This window comes from Anarhichas minor, unplaced genomic scaffold, assembly GCF_050575085.1.
Source record: "Anarhichas minor isolate MPS153535 unplaced genomic scaffold, ASM5057508v1 ptg000074l, whole genome shotgun sequence".
NCBI lineage: Eukaryota > Metazoa > Chordata > Actinopteri > Perciformes > Anarhichadidae > Anarhichas > Anarhichas minor.
Genome location: NW_027466520.1, coordinates 1,817,801 through 1,825,398, shown reverse-complemented (window position 1 = coordinate 1,825,398; position 7,598 = coordinate 1,817,801).

The following is a 7,598-nucleotide window of genomic DNA, read 5'->3' as shown; positions in this document are numbered from 1 at the left end:
AATTCACCTCTGGTTGCCAGACAAATGCTCCACGCCAAGAAAAAGATGCTTGTTTCAATAAGTAATCTACATCTGCAACTACTAACCTTTCTTCACGATATGCTTATCTTCAAGAAAAAAGACGGGTCCTCTCTTAAGTCCAGAAAAACAAAATGTGCACTCTCGAGACCGTTACCGTAGGCACTAGAAGCTTCTTTTACTGCCATCAAGTGCAATCCTTTCAGGTGATTGTTTCCACATTTTAAACTCTCTCCAGATGATTGAAGAGTTCTGCATACAGATATTAAAAAAAACTATTTTACTTATATACGAACAACTCATCAGTGGCTTGGATAATTGTACTGTGGATATTCTGGGTGCAAGATTTGGATTGTAATACAACTTGTGAAAGAATAATTGAGATCTTTGGAGGTGCTGTGGTGTAATGCCTTGGCGGCTGAGTGTTGCAGCAAAACATTTGGTCCAGCTTCCAACTGCTTGTTCAAAGATCTCTGCTGCCCTCTGTTGATGGTGTGCTAGTCAAAGACGTCAAACCAAACAGCCCTTATACAGTGTGTCTGTATACACCTTATGTGTATACAGACACACTGATAACAGATACTTTAATACTGTGTAAGCTTCATACTTACAAAGGAGCATACTGTCCAATCATACCAACATATTTTCTAATCATTTTCTATTGGTAGAACAGGATTTCCTGCACATAAAACAGCTGTATGTCATGTTTATAGTTCTGTTTCCGGTCAAACTGAATTCAACAAAGTGACCATCTAGCAATTTCTATACTATTGCATGATCCAGGATCTGTTTTTAAAACATAATCTGTGAGAATGAGGATAAATAAAAAGCATCTACCTGCTCTGGTTTCAGACTTCCAGGAGATGGAGCCACATACTAATTAAAGAAGTCTGCTGTCAGTGGGGCGGTGCTGCGTTCTTAAAGCACACTGAACACAACATGTTGGAAGTAGACCGTTGACAAAACCACAATGTCAAACCTATGTGGAACGGTGTTCATGCAGTCTGTGATAGAGTCCCCATTGTTTTTCATCATGTCTGCTGTATAATGTGCAATAACACACACAAGTAAAATCAGCTCTCCAGCTTTAATAGACCATTTCGGGCCTAATTGACGGACTTGTGTTGTATGAAACCTGACAGGATAACAATTTGTTGGCAGTGAAGGAAGTGGCATTATGCATCTTCTCAGGTGCTCTTTGTGTGTGCATACACTCCCCACAACAAAGATGGCATTCACCGTGTCTGAACAGCAATTACATTTCCCCTAAGAAAATGATCCAGATGGGTTTGAAATATGCAACAATTTGTTTGGTCATTAAGATGCCTATTCAGAGCTGCTTTTGCTTGTAATTATAACAAACTAGGCAGTATGCCATGCCACTGATGCATTCCCTTTGTGCTCTGAAGTAATTTTCCTTTCCTGAGGGAAAAAAGCTGCCTTGTGTTTTTTTAATGTTCAGCCCGCATCCATAACTACTTGCCAGTAGAGCACTGAAATCGCTTCAAACCTGGAAGAGTGGTTCCCAAATTGCAACTGCTACCAAAATAAAAAAAGAAAGAAATGGTCAAAGCAGGGTTTTTGTCATGAGATTCCCTGTGGTGTTCTGATTGCTATCGCAAATAAAGTGTAATCGTTTTGTGGAAAGTGGAATATCTTTTAGGTAAAGGATTGGCTGGAATTGCTACCATCACAAAGAAATGATTAAAATGCTCATTTTAAAGGATGCATTGCTTTGAACTTGTTTTCTTAAGTATTTAAATCCAGTTTGTGTGTTGTGCTTTCAATGCAATCCTGTCCCTCAAGTTTGTAGTTCATTTTTTTGTTGCCAGTGATACATATGCAGTATTGCAATGTTATCAGTTTTGCACTACTAATTATTGAATATAACAATTGCTTAATTTTGGTTGGATGCATGTTGTTTACATTCACCCACATGACCTACAGTGTGGTAAAGACTTATTATATTGATGTACTGTACATGTACAGAAACAAGTTCAAATTTATACCAGATGGTGCATCTCAAGGGTTGAATGTTGACTTTATAAATAAATAAAAAGCCTTTCTCTGAGCGCCAGGTTTGAATTCAGAATTTGATGTGAACCCAAACTGCCACACACATTGTTTCACTTGTATTTAAGGTATATTTGGGTGTTCTGCGATGCCTTTGGTTACTTTGTCGTGGATTATATTTGCTTTTGTCGTATCACAAGTTTCCAATGAGTGTGCAGAAGTCTGCAGAGGGACGAGGTGTTGGGGCCGGTGGATTGCTCAAACAAAGTGCGTTCAGCCACCAGACTGCTGTTTGTGTCTCATGTGAACCAAGTACGTTTGTTTCCTAAAGATAGCGAAATAGTTTTGTAGTGTGTTTTGTTTCAATTTACAATTTAATGAAATACTTCAAACGGTTAAAAACTGTGACAATGATTTGTGAGAAAATCTGTTTCTCTCGCCCTCCAGAGAGCAGTTTAGTTGTATTGGAACATGATGTTGAAGGAGACAGAGTTGGGTTTTTCAATATGTTCAATATGAGTTCCACTCTGAAAAATCTATATATTTATATATATTTTGTACTTCAAACATTGTGTCATGGAAGGTGTGTGATACATAACAGGTGTCCCCACATTTCAAGACTCCGGGATTCAAACTAAGCTTCAGGGACCTCTGTTCTCCTGTCTGGCCATGCTGTGACTCGTCTGGCTCACTAACAGGTGACGATCTCTCCTAAGGTGTGCAAGCTGGCTGTAGCTGGGTGGGACATGCCGACCCCAGACACACGGCAGTCAGACCAACAATATGAAAGACAGGAAATAGATGAAATGTGAGTGATTGCCAAACAGACAAGAACAGGACGGTACGAGGAGTAGAGATTGACTTGTTACCAAATGGTCAATATGTATCTCTAAATATAGCCGTAGCTGTCCACTAGCAGCTTGAAACCATGCCCTTCATGATTCCACTTAGCATATTTTATTTTAAAGCACATTTCTTCCTGTTGGCACGTCAGGGTTTCGGTCTTCTAAAGGTCAGTTTATGGAAAAATCAATTCTGCACTCAAGATGGGTACCTGAGGCTTTAACAGCAGCCAAATGGACAGTTATGTAATCAATGTGTGTTAAAAATAACGCCCTTTCGCTTACATTTTAGCCACATTAAGCTGATGCGGAGGGAATGATAGAAAACCGGGTATCCGCTTGCGACTTGTTTTGGGGAAACGTTGTGCTATAAAGGCCTATTTTAAAGAGCGCAGGCACAGAACAAGACGCGAAGCCTCCGGTGGCCCCGCATGGGCTGTCACATCTTGTCTGTACACCAATATTTCACCTGCATTATTGATTGCAGCGCTTCACATCTGTTAGTCTTTTCCAGCCACAGTAGACCCGTACGGAACATTATGCATTATGAATCCTGACAAGAGGCCTGCTTCTCACGCGCCCGGCAGGGGTGCACACAAACATCCTTAAAAAATTAAAGACTTCTAGTTGTGGCATCGACCTGCCGTCTGAAGTCTGTCTGTGATCGCGTTGGAGCAGCTGCACATAAACGATCTGGAATAAAGCCGTTTTAAGTCTGAGCTGAACGGCCTGTCGTGGATGTGCCGTCTTTGCATCAGAAAGAAACTCTTTTTGCTTGTGTTTCATGTCAGTAATCAACGGAAACAGCAAAACAATCTTCAACTAGTAACCATGTCAATCAGATCAAATTATCCGCAGTCCTCTTGTCCACCACAATAATAAAACCGCAGTAGCCACAGAGTTGGTTTCCCATCAGGACTTATCTGTCTTGTATCGTTCCGTGTTGCATGCAGATTACTTTCTTACATCAAACATATGTTCTATTTAAGCTCTCATCACACCGTCATGTTAGCGGTGCGAGCAGAGAGGATTCTCTGTTTTCTGCTGAGGAAGCCAACTGAGACCCACGAAGAGGACAGAGGCCGCACTCAACGCGGGTCACTCTGGTCAAATTAGTGGCAAGACATGAAGCATAATGGGGAGACGCCATCAATGAACTGATGGACTAATAATCACCTCTCACTGGGCCTTTGTGGCCATGCACAGCGGGTCAAATTTAGAACATTTCCTTTGATTCATCCCACTGGACAGAAAAACCTAATGTGTCATTAGTGTTCCACATTTGTGTATACATTATCAACACCCATGACTCTAACACACATTTATGTATTGTACCATTGTAATATTTCTTTTGCAAAACACATCCACATTTAATACTCCGTGTATTCTCATTTTAGTCTGAACTGATTCTAACGCAAGAATATCATGCATGATCTCCATGTCTTTGCACAGATGTCGCGATATTGACAATTAAATTTATGGTTCATTAGAGATAGATGCCTTCACCATATCCAAAATTAAATATGATCTATAGCTACATTGTGTGGGTTTATGTTAACCAAACCAAACATCAAATGACCCGTGACGTCTTATAGAGGGGAAAAGTGTGGAAACATCTGGAGCACCTGCTAACTAGGGTTTCCACCCTCTTAGTCAATTAGATGACTAAGAGGTATTTGTAGTCTTCGTGGATTTTGTTGGTCGATTACTTGTTTTTTGTGCTGGATGACTTCTTCCCAAGACACTTCTGAGCACATGTCTGGTAAACACAAGAGTGAAAGTGGTGCTGTTGTGTGATTTGTTGTGGTTCAACTGAGTTTTACAGATATGTCAGTTAAATTAACTTATCAATTATTCAACAAAATTGCACGAGTGTTAGATGACTGAGGATTTGTTTGGTAGAATACAGCCCTAAACAACAACAAAAACTCGCTAACATAAACTTATCCAAAGAGTCTGCTCTTTAATCATCCATCGTACAACAGAGGACTCTCATAACACCCTTTATCAGGTTTATTCACTACCGAGCTGTTTCGCCATGAGACGGCAGCAAGTATTTTGGTAACATACATCATCATTAGTAGCAGAAAGATGATCAATATGGGAAACGCAGTAGTCTCCCTGGTGTTGGGCAGGTACACTCTGTGGCAGGTGACGGAGAGCAGGACAGTCAATATCCAGCCTCTCCTGCCGGCTCTCACTTTCACAATAATCACCGCCGTGGACAGAAGCTCGGCCACTGCTCCCTCGTGTCGCTGCTCGCCTTGGAATGCACAATAAATACAAAACAACAACTGTGGAGTACAATGCATCGCAGCCCTGCACAACTGTCTTTGTGAATCTCATCATTTTAAAACACCATTTTAATTCATTTCTTTTATTTTTGAGTCGGCATTGGTGAATGTTGTTGTTTGACTGCGTCATTGGAGAGGTGATTCTAGTCGTGCTGGACTAAACCACAGGAACTCGTATCAGTGTCTTGCTAATAATTGAATATGATGATTTATAGTTTTTTCCAATGGAATCATATTGTGATAAAATCTGTGACCATCCATCTGTCAAAATTCATAATAACCACCACAGAAAATCTGAATTGATAAGAATTGTGCCTCTAGGAACTCCCACGTGTAGTTAAATCATACTGCTGTCTTAATCTGATTCTTTTTTTATTTGTATAAATGTATAACGTATAAACACATTTTTTATTTTTTATTTTTATCCATAATTTAACTTGAACTTTTTATGTTAATGTTGCACTAAAGTCTTTAATTAATTGAGAAAATACTTTGATCATTCAATTTGTAAACAGAAACCTAATTTACCATATATGGCCATTTTGTCATTCTTTATTGAACTACCATAAAACATGCTATATCGTGATATATATATATATATATATATATATCTCGAGATATGAAATGACCAACATTGTGACAGAATATTGTGGCGTCACCGCTCAGCCCTGTTCCTCAGGTGTTCCTTATCACCATTAAGTCTATGAATTGAAATTCCTACATCAAGCGTGACTTTCTTTTTAACAGTGATGCATGACGAGTGAATGAAGGAGTAAGACAAACTACATGAATAGTCATGAGGTTTTGCCAAACTCAAAACAAATATTTCACTTTGAAAGTTTTTAACACAATAAAAACACTGTCGCAGCTCTTTATGCATCAATATAACTTGCTGTTAGCAAACTCTGAGATACTCAATTCTATTTTATGTGACAACTATCGGAGCAATTAATGATACGATAAAAACGATCCAAACGGCTTAACTAGAAGCTTCCATGCAGTCAGTAAATAGAATCATTATGTCTCCTCAGACATTTAACAGAACAATAATTTAACTTTGCAACGAATTCCTCTGGGTATGGTGCACATGTTGGAAGTACTTCAAGAATCATACATCACAAAACAGGACAGCCGCTGCATGTGTAGCGCTGCAACGGTGAGCTGGCAGCTGTTCAGATTCGAAATCAAGTGAAACGACGTGAGAATGTGATGTGATTGGAGGTATTGCCATCTCCACAGCTGCCCACTAATCAGCAAGTGTTCTGTGGAAAAACCGAACACTTGCAGATGAGTGAGTAATCACCCACATGGAGTTCACGATACTGTAAGTTGGGTAAATGTCATTTTCTTCTGGTCAGCTTTGGTTTTTTTACTATGCAGAATTTTGTGAATATTGCGTTTGCCGGGACAAATTTAAGCCCCCAAAAAATGAGTGCTCTTCAAGTAACTCAGGTTTTCTTTTGTGCTGATCCGATCTCTGATCCGTGATATGATCCTAACCGTGAGCTTTATGATCCGTTGCACCGCAAACAAATACTGATAGAACTCTCCTGGACCTTTGCAAAAACATCGGAAATGTAAAATTCACCGGCGTTTCCCTGTAAAAGATCTGTACGGACCAAGAGCAACACGCTTTCAGTAACCAAAATCAGGCAATGGATTCAAGCTATGCTTCTTTTTTACATCATTTTATTAATAAAATAAGTATAAAAATATAAATATAAAACAGTATGACTCAGCATTCAAACAGCATGAATTGCCAGTGTATGACAGCTTTCCTACAACATACACTTTTCATTACACATTACACCTAAATGATGAAATGAATTCACAGTTTGACAAATAAACTGCACCAACCACTCACATGAACATTGCTTGTCAAACAAAGATAGCAAATAGTATATAGGATGTCCATCATTAAAAACACTTTGTACATTTACAGTATTTAATGGAGGTGGCTGGAAAAACCACTTGACTCCTTCTCTACCCCCCCCCCCCTAAACCAGTCCAGTGCCATTAAACATTGATAGTATACAAGACTACTATCCCTCAGGTCAATTACAAAACACATTGTCCACACCATTGTTCACAAAGAATCCTAAAATTCAAAGGCATCTTTACTGATTATGATCAAAAACAGTAAAACTTTGAGAATTATACTGTATCCCCATTAATGAGAAAAAATTCAACTCAGTTCAAGTCTTGATTTCCATCTCAGCATCCACGAGTGGATTGCAGGGAACCTTGAGTGAATTGAGTAGACTACTAGTTAACTAGCGAGCTAGCTAGCAAACTAGACAGATAAACAGATAGATAGCTGGATAGATAGGTGGACAGACGGTCAACTAGCTGGCTAGCTAATGAACTAGACAAATGGCTGTCTGGCTAGCTAGCTAGATAAACAGACATAAAATATGGACTTGAACACATG